At 36.0% G+C, this 14,172-nt stretch overlaps 1 protein-coding gene across 6 annotated transcripts in view; it reads right to left on the bottom strand.

Moving 5' to 3' along the window:
* dsx (transcription factor doublesex) overlaps positions 1-14,172 on the bottom strand; it is a 173,194-nt gene that overhangs the window by 54,640 nt on the left and 104,382 nt on the right. The window lies entirely within an intron of this gene.

Raw genomic sequence — 14,172 nt, 5'->3', positions numbered from 1 at the left:
AAATAGCCACTTAACGTGCGACAATTTACGTGAAAATATTTTCCGCGCACATGGTTGAACATGCGAGAATGATTAATGCAAGTAACGTATCACAAAGTAAAAGTACACGGCTGAGGTATCGTTACAGCAAGTGCGCCGGGTATACCTTCGTACCTTGATTTGACCACTAATTTCATCGCAACTGGTCTCCATTCGACAGAAGTCTCTGAAAGGTGAAAGGAGGGAAACGGACGGCCAGGGAGTAACCGTGACTGGTTGCGCCATGCAAACCAACCCTTCCCGCATTCGTGGAAGGTGCAACTGCTCGGGGGAGGGGAAAAGGCGGAGCTGAGCGTGCACGGCGCAAAACTTGTAATATTATTTGAAAGTTTTTCAAAGTTGAGGCGGTTCGAACGGCCGCTTTTACGACGGTCACACAATGCCGGCTACAATGGTTTTACATATCGTAAAGTGCGTGCACGAGCTAAGGAGCGCATATAAATCGGCTTGCCTGCTGTTATGTCTCCCGCGTGCAAAGGCCCGTTTACCATTTTATGCTCTTGGGGCGTTTGAGCTTTCCCCCGTCTCGTTCTCCCTTTCCTAGTGTTCCTTTTCTCTTCGCGAAGTCCCCGATTCTCCTTGGAATCTTGAAACGAGGACAGGGTCGAGGGAACTAAGAAGGTCTTACCTTGAATAGCCGTGATTAAAGTTTTATCTTTAAAGTCATTCCCCTCGCGCCCGATAGATGTCCTTCGTTCATTGACAGCTTGTTGGCCTGGTGGTGATACGTCAACGGGAATTAGTTGTTTCAATTTGTTTCGATTTTAACACTAGGTTCACGAACATTTGTTGTACAGTTCATTCTACTACTCCTAGAAAAATTCATGTTTGTTCATTAGGATTTTGGAAGTTGGAGGTTTCAAAATAGATCATTGGAGTATATACATAGGTAATGGAATAATTGCTGCAATCAAGTTGGATATAAACATTTACTAAGTAGTGTTTATGAAATTCAATATGCGTCGAATTAACGTATTTCGTAAACCTAGTGTCAACCCTGCCACGGTGCTTAGTTTTTCTATGAATTTGAACTATTACTGAAAAAGTAGAAATATGTAATGAGAATTTTCTTATAGCATTCTCGAGGAAGTGAACAAGGGCCGAAGAACGCAATGATTCATGGTTAGCAATTAATTCAATGGGAACACTTGGGAACCGTCGGCTGTTGTATCTGATAGGGAGAAATACTTTAAAACTTGTAGGGTGTTTTTATTTCTCCGCGTATACTTACAAATGTAATAGATACTTAAAAAATCGTGCATTGAAAATTTAACGGTTTCTAATGCTCTGTGGAACTATAAGGGATATTTTCTTAAATCGGCTAGAAAATATTTGATCTTCGTTTAAATAAATTTTACATATCTGTTAGTATTTTCATGAGGAATAAAAGATTTTCTTTTTATTATTTCAATACTCTTACTTTTACCTAGCAATTCATTTACTTTACTTTAATTATAAATAAAATTAATTATAACGATCAAGCATGAGAGGAAATATATGATTCTTTCTCTTAACAATGTGTAGTGTTCACCGTTTCTTATAATCCTTTTAGTTACAATAAAAGTACCAGCCTATCTCCGATTTGCATCTTGAAATTGCAAATAGCATTACTTAAAAGCAATAGACACAATATATGAAATTAATTACCATTCGATGGGCGTCAAGATTATGGCAATTATATATCGATAATTATGCTCATAGCAGTAGCAACAGTTAATTATTTCTGAGTGTATTGCACATTGTTCTAGACCGGAAGGTGGGTAACACGTAACGTTAAGGATGCGCTGAAACAGCCATATGAAGCTATAAGGAAGTGGAGTATCGATTAATTAGTGCCGCTCGTTGCGAAGCAGTCTAATGCACGAAAGACCGAAGAAATATCGACGATAACGAAGAAAAGTCTTTCATTTCAAGATTGAAGAAGGTCACGTAAGCATAAATCCGGAATTATTTCCTTTTTGAAATGTAAACACCGTTTCACTTACAGTAGGTCAATGAAGTATTTGTACATTTAATTTTCTCGTAATAACTTTGCACAGAAACGATTTGCACAGCAATGCAATTAATACATCTTTGTATTTCACGTTGAGACTGTATATTTCTATTAGATTATATTAAATACAAACGTGAGAAATCCAATAAAATATAAATAACAATTGAACAGAATGTTATTTTTACGTCAATTTCCATATAGAGAAATTGGCGAAGAAAAAGAAATTTGTATTCTATAAAAGAAGATTAATTAAACGTAATAAATGTAATGAATTTCACAGTCAAGAAATCATTTGAATAGTAAGTGATTTGTGCAGGAAATAAATAGTTACTGTTAACTTTTTATAAGAGAAATAACAAAAATACATTTATAAATGCTAAAAGTTTTGTGTAGTAACATTGGTTAATTATTCAGAAAGTGACGATACGCACACTATAAAAAGACGTGTTGTTCTTTACACCAATACAATCTTGTTTAAGCACATTCTATACTCATATCACTATGTATATAATGAATTTGTATAATTATAATTTTGCAGAAACATTTCAATATTATATCCTCGTAATTTCAAGCGGCATTTTTGGATTCAGATGATTCCGGTTATCTAAGGTTTATTTCAAAATTAGAAATTCTATAGAGAAAATTTGCTTATTACGCAGGGAACAGTCATGACTTCATTTTAGAGCAAGCATCATAAAAATTTAGCTATTTATTCTATGACTGAAATAAGTAAATCGAGAATGTAAATGATCGCCGTGTAAAAACGTAATAGGCGCACAGTCACGGTGCAGGTGCCGATGAAAAGAAATTATAATGAGCGAGAAATAACTTCATTAATTGGGATCACGATAGCCTGTTTAATTATTCCCACTGCTAATGATTACGATCATTGATTTCTTTCCACGTCTGGCCAAATTAAACAGTCATTTATGAGTATTCGAGTGTGTGCAAATCATTTCGGAAAAAGAGGGTGAATATTAAACCAAAAGAAAAGGAACCACCAAATATCAGAAGCTGACCAACTTACAGTGCCTTGAAAATCACAATATAATTATGATATTTCAACTGCTTAACAAATTTGATAGAACTTATACATTTTTCAGAATCTTTATTACGATTGTATGGTTCTAAATATAAATAAATGTTGTTACAATTTCAGGCTGCAACATTAAACAAACACGACATTAGACAAAAACGTATCGTATAACAATGTAATATACTAATGTTGCGTTGTACGCTTTCCCTTTAATTTATATAGTTTAAGGAATTTTTATTGTATAAGTAATTATTCGCTTTAGAGATTTCAACAAAGTGGAACAGTGGAACAGAATATGTTTATTACCCAATCTACAGTACTAAAACAATTTGTTTTTTTCTATAAACATTAGTATAAATATCTCCCCATCTGATCTCTCTATCACTCTTCGTATCTCCTACGCTTCGCTCCTGACATTATTTTCAAAGTAATATTAAACAAGTAAAACGAAGAGGAGCTAGTTCTGAAACACGTACACGACATAAAATAACATTTGTTTTCATTTTATTTTTCCGTCTATAAATATGATATAAAAAATTTTGAAACCCCAGCAATTATATCGAACGTAATAAACTAAATCTTGCGTCCAATCACGAACGTATTAATTATACTGAATTTATTGAGACATCATTTAATATCTGATATAACAGTGCAAGAGAAATCGTGCTGCTGCAAAATGGCTGGGAATTTGATTTATGTATGATACCATATAATTCGACGCTCGGAGTAAAGGCCAATCCACACTGTCTCTGTGCTTTCTCGAGAGCAAAAATCTCAAGGAAAATACGTTGGAGGTTCAATGCTACCGAAACACGACCACTGTCATAAATATTGCTCACACACGTACGAAAGGGACCGAATAAATTCTTTCCGACACCTTAATCTAAAAATGAATTAACTTAATGGCTTCATAATGCATACTATGATTACAGACTTAATTGCTAAATTTCACTGATTTCAAGATCAAAAACGGAATAACTTTGCCAAGATTAATGCCTTACTTTTAAATGAACGCGGCGATAATTTGAATACAGTTTCATAAATATTGAAATATTATGCAAGACGTATGATTACACATTAAACAAAAATAATGGTTTCATTATTAGCGGTGCATTTAGAAGTTTCCGGCGTATTTCCATAATATAATGCAACAAGTATTATCTAAGATGTATGAATGTCGATCTGTTACTGGCAAATTGAAGTTCAACCGGTGTTCTAGGAGTCACGAAACCAGACGCACTCCATGCAAGGTGTAATAAGTAGTGCCATTTACTAAATGGAACGTAATTAGTTATGATATTGCGTGGAACATAGTCTTGAGAAAACAACAGTGTATTGAATACCTGGTTTGAATCACCAGCTTTCGCACGCGAAGGAAACGAACACTAGTAGGAACGAAGGAAAAAGAACACTAGTAATACCAACACCGTTCAAATTCAATGTAAGATCCCGTATTTTAAAATTTCAGTAGAAATGTTGAGAGCTCCAAAAAATTGTATTATTAACATAAAACGTATTCACAAAAATTTTACAGAAAATTATAAAATAAAATTCATTGTAATTTGTATATTCCACCTTCCACAGATTTAATAAATCATTACTTGTATGACTTTTGTACTTTTTCATAATACAGTTATGTCTACGATAACCTATGCAATGATAAATTTGAAAATAGGTGACAAAAATGAAATTGAATTAGGTAATAAAATTCATAATAAATTTTTGTTTGCAAATATAACCAAACATGAAACATTTATGATATTATTTTTAAACGATTTAATGTACATATTCCATTCACTTATTAAGAACAGTACTATAGTAAATATTTCCTAAACAAATTGCTTTTTCCTGTTAATATTTACTAAGCATTTACTGTCTTTTGTTTACTGAAGAATGTAAATATATTATTTAATTAAGTATACGGCGTTAGATTCAACTTTAACGTCTCAACCTTATCATCACGGTCTAATGATGCCATCCAGCAGTGCGCAAATCTTCGAGAAAAAGTAATAACAACGAATAAGAAAAACTGGGTTCAGCAGTTTAGCTAGATGAAACTTTCCCCTTAATATTATATTACTCTCAAAACATCAAGTGTGCATATAAATATATATCACTCCTGAGTATCTACATACATAATTGAGCCTACCAAATGAAAAGACGTTACAGGGGGGAAACTATAATTACCTTGCATTTTAAATTGTTTACAATTATTCACAAAAATATTTTACCATCCATGTGTACAATATATTTTAACAAATTAAGTAATGTTTTCCTTTTAACAAATTATATATACGTACAGTAAAATATATTATACGTAAGTGTAGTGACTGAACAATTTTATAATAAATATACTGTTGCGAAGATTGATTATATACGTTACATGTTCTTTTTATCTATAAGATTCGATATACCACAACTAAAATAAGCTATGCAGAATACGATACCATTTACCACATGCCACGACATCTTTTTACAAGAAATATGAGTAATATAAAAAATATAGTATTCATAATAACGTATGAATACACTCCTTACAATGTGATTATCATACATGGATACATCCAAAGCAGGTTTATAGGTCGTTCCATTATAAAATAACGATGAAAGAAAGATTGCTCAAGACGAATTTAATTCACGTCAACGTCGGGGCGTTTCTTTTTTAATCTCGTTATGACATATTCATTTAACCCGTACTATGGAGTAACACCATAATCTAAAATTGAATGTTCCAACTCTGAGAAAGGGCTACGAGGTTGTGAGAAACACCGACGTAACTTACCATTTGAATGAATTTACATAATTTTCTGTATTGAAGAATACTATGTTGACATTTATTTTAGAACTCAATTGCACGTGCTACTACACTGCGATTTCGAAGTTGATTAACCAGAATGTCATTATTAACAATGCAAAATCGTATTTCAAATTGTTGGTTTCAATATGTTGGTCTTGTTCTGTTGCGATACCTTCAGGATAATAATAATGGGGTTAGAGTACATAATAATCATATTACTCCTATTGTTCACTATTGTTCAATTACGAACAAGGAAGTTCATCAACGCTTTGCGTACGTGAATAAATACATTAATTCTCGTACTTAACTGCATGAAATTTTTATGTAACATGATATTCAGTAACAGAAGTTATAGTCTTCGTTAGGTATTGGTCCATTAGTTATATTAATTAGTTATATTAATTAATGTAACTAATAGACTGGGAGAACAAAACGTTGGAAATTTCAAGCATATAATGTATAACATCTTACACCTTACATCAAAGCGTATATAAGTAACAGTTGACGTATTAAACATCATGCTGGTAGTATCATAGGGAAATATAGAATTTTAATCGAACTTTGTAAATTCATAATGAAGTGATACTATTCCTCTAAAATTTCAAAAGAGGACGAGTAGCATTCCATTGCGATATCGGAGCAAATCGAAATCGCCGATCAGAAAATAAAAGGTTAACAAAATGCAACGGATGCGAGAGCCGCGCAGTGTCATTATGGTAAAAAATTAATTTGCATCGCGCAGGGTACTCTAATCATAGGAAGGGTGTCGATGAACGTGCCCGATAAACCATTCGAAGCTTCGAATCTGACAGAACGATCGACTCTTCTGCCCGACGTGTACGGCAGTGCACGTTCGTAGACGGCCCTGAACGTATACGAGATAAGCGGTTGTTACGTACATTGTAGCCGCTGATGTCAAGGAAAACTAACTGGCGCCTCCCGCATGCAACGTCCAACACAAGTGTGCATACACATGCAAGGCGCTCGCAAGAAAGTAACCTACCTGCGCATACCAGGGATCAGGCGACGCGATCGCCCCTGGCAAACGATGCGCCAGCGATGTGATTGAAACGACTTACAAACTAATAGACTAATTCCTCATGTCCAATTCTTTGTTCGTTTTATTTATTTATTGCACAACGGCCAGTTGATTAATTTCAATAGAGACGCTTATGAGTGAACTGTTTCTACTACGTCACTAAATATTTCATTACGTGGGGACATTTATACACTAAAAATGAGCTAATTTGATGATCTATTTGTTGTTCCCAGTAAAGGGAACATTCATTTTCACCGCGACGAACGAAAAATATTATTCATGAAGGCTTATGTTGCCAGTCCATCATTATTACCGTTATACATGAATACAAATATTATACGTATAGTACAATCAAATAATCATTTGTCAGTCAAATTTTTATATTGCGAATTATCGGATTTCTAAAGTGGTAAGCATTCTCTCGTTACAATCATTCCTAGCGAGTCACCTAAACTTGTTCCACCGACAAGACAGAAACTCAGTTCCATCGCTAGTAGCTAGGTGCTACTACACGCGTCGCAGCGCGTCCTTTTCCGGTGCGAAGCGAGTATATCTTTTATCTTGTCTGATTCGTTGATTCCCCTCCGTTCAGTCGAGATCTCGCGGTTACGCAAGTCCATAACAAACATTGCCAATTCTCGAACGAGCCACTTCTACCCGCCCCTGACCGCCACCAGTGCGAGAGCAACTCTTCCACCAGTCCCCTTCGAACCGTTCCTTGACCGTCAATCTTCGTCTAATAAAAAGGCACTGTTCTTTTTCTTGCTCGAGCAGATCCGTAACTAAGAGTTAAACACATTAACTCGTCCATACAGCATACAACCATGCAATCTTCTCTCTCGTTCTGCTTCCGTTCCTCCAACCGCGCGCGCGATTCTGCAACTGTTGACAATCTGTCCTCCTCGCACTGCGTGTCTCGGCGGTCGTGCCCTCTTTTTCCCGCGCGTAATTTCCACCTATTTCTTCCTTTTCTATGAAGAAACACACACCGCACCGCCGTCCCAGTCCCACGCAAACGCCACGGTTCAGGGTCAAGCCTGCCGCGAACGTATCGTCGATTTTCACAGTCCGAGGTGGAATTAAAAGATTTTTTATCCGGGCCCCATCTGTTCAGCCGATAACCCCCGCCATCGGCCTTCGACCATTTTATGGTGCACCTGAAATCGAGTTGCTGCGCGACAGGATTTTGCGTGATCGAGCTATTTGCATTCGTGATCGGCCGTACCTGTGGAACGACCGATAATCAACCCCACTCCCGGCCCTCTACTGTCACGACACGGATGAAGAAAGTAATAAACGGAATTAGCTGTCCGTTCCTCCGAGCCTTCGAAGATCAGTCCCCTTTTCGGCGAGGATCAAACGGCGCCGGAACTCGCATGTCCATGACAAAATGGTTCCTAGCCACCGCCGCGGTGCGTGGTACCAGGGGAATCCTTCTGCCCGGCCGATTCACCACGGTTCGGACGTGATATTGTAATTCTAATGAGATTCGCCAAGCGATCGGTGCCGACGTTCCGGAAACGCTTATAAAACCGGCGACATACTTCGGTCCGTTTTTTTCCTAGCTCACCGCGTTCAACTTATGAATGATTGAGGATTCACCTCTGCGAGGTAGGGAACACTGTTATTGCGCGTACAATGCCGTGCGAAAGGGGAAACGCTTTGCGTCAATCGCAGTCCCGCAATTTCGAATACCGTGAAGTTACTTCGCGCGATTTTCTTATTTTTCAACGACGATTTATGGGAGTTGTTTTAATGCATTCCGGAGCAAACGCGTGAGAGAATTTTGTCTTCGAACTGGAGTTGAACAGTGTTCGAAATCGTTTGAATGAATATTCACTTAAAATATTCAACCGGATGAAGTTCAACCATTCGGATATTTATCCAGATAGAAATCGATTGTTGCTCGCAATAAACTGTTCGATTCAATATTTATTCATAGGCGTCGAGTGGAATTTTATTTGCACTGCACAATACTGTGCTAAAGATTGCTGTTGCATAGTTTGATCTCGAGGTGCGAAAGCATTATCTGATCGTTAATTTGAATAATTCTGCGAAACGTAAGACTGAGTACTACTATGTCTGGAATGCCATCCACGTCGAATTGAAGTTGTTCCGTTGTAACATTCAAATTAAATGGAAACTAAGTAACGAATACATTGTTTTTATTTAAACGATTAAATTATTCGTTCTCCGCTGTAAGTTTGATTTTATACGACGAAATCTGATGTTGTACATTTGACGGAATTCGATCGTGGAAGCTTAAGGTACAATCGAATACGTATTAGTATCCTTTTCTTTGTTTCAAACAAGCATTCCGGGCACGGGGAAACATTTTTAAGTACTGAACAGACCGTGTACCAAGATACCGTTTCATCGTAGTTGCAATTAATATCACGAGAAAAAGAAAGCCGTGTACACGAACCAATTATGCTCGATATTCAGGTATTTGTAATGCAGGCCGTCTTTAAACGAACAATTCCGTATAATCAGAAAATCGGCGGAACGCCTTGAACAACTCCAACCTGGTGTAAACTGAATATCGTGGTTTGGAGCGATGGGAGTAAGGCGTGGCAGTGTAAAAGTGAAAAGGAAAGGAAAAAAAAGGTAATAATGTTGCTGGCTCGGTGAAGTACTTTATTTTTGCACGCTCACTCGGATTAAATTTATATCGTACACGGCATCTTAGCAGTTGTCCTCGAGACGAGATCACTTGAAATTTACGTTGGCCGTCCAAAGAATAAAACTTTTCATGATGCGAGAATCATTTAGAAACTTTATGCCGGGCGTGTATTTAATTTACGTGCATACATACGTCGAACAGAAGATGGCAGTGAAGGGTAAATACGGCAATATGAAATTTCTTTACGACTCAACAACATTGACACAAAAAATGTAAATAAATAAACTATTTAATTTTAATACTTTAAAGTAGCAAAACAGTCTTGACGTATATACGCGTATCCAAAAACCGAGGCTGAACGTTGATATTACATGGCATTACGTAAATAAAAAATATTTGAATATTATAAATTTAATGTTCAACCTTATGTTCTTTCGCTACTATTATGTCAGTATCACGAACAAAAATGTTACAGTGCAAGATGATCTATACAAAATGAGAAAAGATCTCATAAGCATTCTTGGCAATGGAAATTTTATTCTTATCAGGAGTATCTTCTATCTTGAACAAATTTTTCTGCTCGAGTATCGCCAAAATATGAAGTATTCGCAAGTTTTCTTTAATTAACTTTCAAATTTGTAAAAAAAATCATCGAGTATAAAGGTACAGAATAATTTAATACAACGTATGCCTCTAGCAAACTTGAGTACTTCGACTATAGAATTAAAGTTGTGTAGAATATAGAATCTATGCGTTAACTTGTCACGAAAATGGTGACGATTATTAGTAATCATTTTCATTTATAAAATACAAACGTAAATAAACAATAATGAATACATGCAGTGTAACAACTTCATAACACTATGTATCCACTTTATAGTATATGTGTTTACACAAAGGCACTAATTACCGGTTAACGTAAGTAATTTCGCTTTTCATGCCTCCATTTCTGCAATGTTGCAGATTCGTCAAATACATCCGACCATTATATAATTATACCATAGTATAATTATTTTGTCAGGAAAGTAATAAATTAGGGGGTTTCTTCATTATTTGATGATTCAGTCGAAACTCAGCTTTACGACTTCCGGTGCATTAGAACGATGCATCTGGGAAAATCGCGCAGAGCAAGTTTCTACATTTAACTCGTCCCGAATAAACCAAGAAAACCACCTTAATGTATCGTTGACAGACACCTCGTTCCTCAACGCAACACAGCGCCACTTCAATTTGTAATTCTGTTCCCGTACTATCCCAATTGGCCAGTAAGATTTTAAATTCTCACCTGCCAGCGTAGATCAATTAACGTCGCAGGCCTGTAATCGTTTCAAGATGTTCTATTTCTATTCGGACACACGTTATATTCGTTCAACCTTTGGATAATCCACATCATGAATAATTGTCGGATGTGGCACAAACTTAACAGCACATAAATAGATTTTGTTATACGGATAATTTAAGGAACGATGATTTATATTTCAGGAAATGTATCCAAAGTGTACGTTTTCTGCTCGTGCGCGAAATCACAATTTTGTATTTATTTTTAGATGGCCGAGCTATGAACAACATAGCTATAAAATCATGCTTGACAGAATTATAAGCATGTTAATTCGAATATACCAGACGAATCTGATTGAAGAATGGTTAAATTTAATGTGATTCATTTATTATTAAATATTATTTGTAACATTGTATTGACTATGCAAGTAGTACGAAATTACTTAACAAACGTTTTAGCATGTTAAAGGAAGTATGACAAATTTTACTTTATTAAATGAAACTTCTTTGAGTTAATAAGAAAGTCCTTCTTTCATTCAATTTCTAAATACAATATAGACTACTTTTTCTCATGAAGTAACTTCTGAAACAGAATTAAACGTTAAAATGCATTCAGTCACCAACTGGCTTCTCCTATAACTGCAATTTTCATTTTCTTAAACTAATTTAAACGCTGTATATAAGAAACTAAGCGAGCTTCCCGGGTAATCCAACAGATGAATGCAACGAAAGTATCAAGCGAGTTGAAGAGTAAACACAGAAGTGTTACTAAATTGAAAGCGAATTATTTATAGACAAATGAATATAAATCTTTACGTGGTGAAGTATAATACATATTTCTTTGTGTATAGTACACGACGCTTCAAGAACAATGAAAGTCCACATACAAAGAAAAACAAAATAAAAACAACTTTTAAGCATGAACATATATATTATCGCAGTAAAATTCGTGTCAAAAATTACGAACTTGTGAAACGGATTAAGGTGCAGCTTTCGTAATCATATCGAAATCGCTAGCTGATGCTCTTTATTTAAAATGTGCTCGCCGCTTGCACAAGCATCCGCCGGTTGATTTTCACGTGTAAAGGTTGAAAGAAGCATGACCGTTGGCATCTGCACGCGCGAACTATAGCTGGTTTGTTATTACACACCAACACGCCGACTTGAATTTTCACTTATGCAATATGACTTGCAACTGGCAACACGCGACTGTTGTACTTTGATCCGCTAACAACCGGCGGCAACTCGCGTTATACAGTGTCTATTTTAGAACGTTGTATGCGCTGGTTCCTTTAACATAGATGCACCGCGGCGCTACCGAATCGCCGATTATTTTCACGGTCACGTAATCAGCTTAATAACCAGCGACACTTAAAAGATGCGAGGCCCATCGGGATCACTGTGATATCGTCCCCGGCAGACCAGAAATAGAAGTAAAATGAGTCCATTCGTCGGCCGCGGCGTCATTTTGTTTCAACTATCCTCGCCGTTTAACTCTTTAAAGGTGCAGGTGCACTAGCAAGAAATTGTGACATTTTTTTTCTAATAGCCACTTTCGTGTCGAGCGTAAATGCATCTCAAATTGCTGGCGGCGGGTTAGGTTCGTTTGCTGCAGCAATAAAATAAAATAAAGTAGAAGGCCAAACGCAAACAAGCGATTTGCTGAAATGTCGCAGCGGCGATTCTATTAGAACAATAGAGACATGGTGTTCCGCTGCGTGAGTTCTTATAACTTGAATCTTCCAAAATTCGTAATTCTTTTCTATAAGCTTCTGAATTTGATTCGGATCCAGCGACGCCATATTCACATTTTCACAGGCAACTAGTATTTTATTAAAATTTCATTGCTTTTGATTATTTTTAACTATTACAAAATAGAAATGTCATTATCTGAGCCTGTAACCTGTTGGGTTTTTAATCAGTTATAATTTTGTTGAACACAAAACCGAACGCCTCTGTCCCGTAGAAACAGGAATAAGACAACTTCGTGTCTCTCTCGAAGTGTCAGTATTAATGGTCAGTATTAATTCCCGATAGTGGATTGGGTAAGTGTTTGCAATTCACATGATAGCCGACGGTTTTGAATTGCTTGAAAACAATTATAATATGTAAGATAGACTAATGTCGAATAAAAATGTTTAATAACATAAGTCAGTTGACAGCAGTGTAATGTGAGGAATGCGATGTCAAATAATTCGTAATTGTTTCTATTTATCTGTGCTACGAAAAAATAAATGTTACGTAAGTAAAACGCTCATTTTCGTAGCACTTGACGTGTTAATATCGGAAGTCAATTGTACCTACCACCGGTAATTCGTTTACATATCAGCCACTCATTGTCCAAATCGATTAACTCCAGTTTTTGAATTTTTTAAGATTCTATCATCAACGCGCTTCATTGGCTCTTAACTGTACACATTTAAAATAAATTTCATTGTGGATTTGAAAAGTCTTTTGGCCATGTAACAATTGCAATAGTAATAGAAATTACTTCAAGAATCTTAAGATTATTTAATCAATTTGTCCAATGAATAGCTAATGTGTACGTCATGAGAAAAAACGTCGTTAGTTTCCTGCTAGTACATCTGCAGCTTAGTACTCGAACCAATTCGCGGCTATCGTTGCGCAACGACCATCGCTTTAATATTTCTCATCTAAACTTCGCCCCCGTCTGATTCGCGTCTAAACGAACGAAATACCTCGAACGTTACCCCGTTGCGAAAAATTGTACGTTCAAACTGCTCTGAAGTGTCTAGTCACGACTCGTGTTCTAGTCACGATGCGCTGTCTCGCGCCTTCTCGACTGCCATCACGAACTGTTCCAGAAGCCTGTGTGTTTTACAGGAAATGTCTTGTAAAAAAGAAATTTGGAATGAAGAAAAATTGTAAAACACAGTAACCAAATATTTTCTACGAAAGTAACTAAATGCTGCAGTTATAGGGTAGATGCATTTTACTTGTGGTTGTATTAATGACTGTGACCTATACTTTTAAGTATACATACTAAACTCTTCGAGTTATAATATGAAATCAGATTTGTAATGAAGACTTCAAATTGAATTTAACAAACGCAAATATTCTTCAGTTCATATTAATAGGAAAATAAAATGTTTTATGCTCATGAATATTTAACGTTTATAGTAAATTTATATAATGAATATAGAGTTCCTACTCCTATTGGGAAATTATTAATAACACAATAACTCTTCCGAGCATTATAAAAAGAAGATTCCACTAAGCCTCGGGAAACATGTTTCAGAAAATTTGATTACGAGATTAAAATTTCTAATTAGAAACTAGCACAGAACCGTATAAAGAATACAACTGTGGGAATCCGTTAATATTACAATGCAATGCCAATCACTAA

This window comes from Nomia melanderi, chromosome 8, assembly GCF_051020985.1.
Source record: "Nomia melanderi isolate GNS246 chromosome 8, iyNomMela1, whole genome shotgun sequence".
In the NCBI taxonomy this organism is placed as follows: Eukaryota; Metazoa; Arthropoda; class Insecta; order Hymenoptera; family Halictidae; genus Nomia; species Nomia melanderi.
Note: the sequence above shows the minus strand (reverse complement) of the source record. Positions and strands in the feature narration are given on the sequence as shown.